The sequence below is a fragment of the Mauremys mutica genome, chromosome 8 (genome assembly GCF_020497125.1).
Source record: "Mauremys mutica isolate MM-2020 ecotype Southern chromosome 8, ASM2049712v1, whole genome shotgun sequence".
NCBI classification, from domain to species: Eukaryota; Metazoa; Chordata; order Testudines; family Geoemydidae; genus Mauremys; species Mauremys mutica.
In genome coordinates, this window is record NC_059079.1 from 100,012,221 (window position 1) to 100,013,750 (window position 1,530).

The 1,530-nt window shown below is 44.9% G+C and overlaps 1 non-coding gene across 1 annotated transcript; it reads left to right on the top strand.

Annotated features, from left to right (window-relative positions):
- The first annotated feature begins 401 nt into the window (after nucleotides 1-401).
- LOC123376762 lies at nucleotides 402-511 on the top strand. The gene has a single exon (XR_006581933.1). It is a non-coding gene; the product is annotated as a U6 spliceosomal RNA (small nuclear RNA).
- Nucleotides 512-1,530: the final 1,019 nt, after the last annotated feature.

Genomic DNA, 1,530 nt, shown 5'->3' on the forward strand with positions numbered 1-1,530 from the left:
GAGGGCAGGGGACTGGACTTGATGACCTCTCGAGGTCCCTTCTAGTCCTAGAATCCCCTTACCCTAGCTAGTACAGCCATCCTGTCTGATCCATTTATCTTCCCAATCATGCATACTAAAAAATAAGGCAAATTCCTTATGTCCAGGCCTACACTCTCCTCAGCATTTGCTATTGGTTAGCCTAGATGGCTCCCTGTCTAGTATGCTGGCTTCTGTTGGTTGCATTTTTAGGCACCTATTTCTCCCTGTGCATTGTACGGACAGCTTGGTGTCTTGCCAAGGGTTTGTGGAGTCTAGTGATTTTGAAGGCATTTAAAAATTAGGTGCAGCAACACTCAGCATTGCAATGCCTAAGAGTCCCTGGCTGAAGAGCCTAATTCCAAGCCCACTGAAGTCAAGGGGAGCCTTTCCATTCGGCAGCACATATACTAAAATTGGAACGATACAGAGAAGATTAGCATGGCCCCTGCGCAAGGATGACACGCAAATTCGTGAAGACTTAAATGGGCTTTGGATCATGCCCAAAAGAGGAAGAAATAAAGTGTAGATAATTTCACTAAGTCACAGACATCCTGGTATCAACAAGCCTCCTGATAGCTTCTCAGGAATACAGATTAGCATGCTTAACATCATCTAACACTGATCAAACAAACTATAAACAGCTATTTCTGACAGACAGAGGATTGTTCATTATGTCTTCTGACTTTTCTTTTTACTACGCATTTAGATGCCTAGGGTGAACTATTGGCCCCATGGAAGACAATGGAAGTTTTGTCATTGACTTCAAAAGGATCAGAATTTAATTCCAGAATTCTGTCTTGAATTTTTTCAGCAGACCAAATGATATTACCCTAGGAGTGGCACACAGGAATGTGGGTAAGTCATTGTCTTTGATTCCTGCCCCTAACATGGTCCAGAGTTTCATAGCCCATCATCTGACTGGGGTCACGATCCATTGACTCCGACGGCTATAGGGACTGCCGAATCGCTGAGAATTGGGATCATGGTATGAGCATACTTGGTGTGCTGTATTCTTTACTAGACGAAGTTTGAATAACCGCCATACAGACTGGAAAAATACTATGGACTGGCAGAGACCTCTAGAGGCAGCAAAACCTGTTACTGCATGAAAGATCCAGCTTCAGGTCCTGATTTCAACCTGAATTCCACAGTCAAGTGGGAGCTGGGATTACCATAGAGAATGTGCCTTCAGTCTCAGTGGGTAGTGGACCATCTCTCCTCAACCAGTTGTGACTCTCTCTAGCTGTCTGAAGAAACAGCACTGAGGGATTTCAGTGGGAACTGCCTCCAGTATTCCACAATGAAGGCTGCCATCAGTCAGGGCAGAAATATGGGGCATAATTGAGGGATCTTCCTTCTGCCTTCCTTCCCCAGCTCATGAAAAGGGACTCTTAGATACAGAAGAATGCATTCTCCTATGTTGGTGCTTATGTGTCACTTAAGCATTAACACAGGTGTCCCAGAGACAGGAATGTGGCCCCTACAGAGCAGATGGGAAAAGAGATGCCT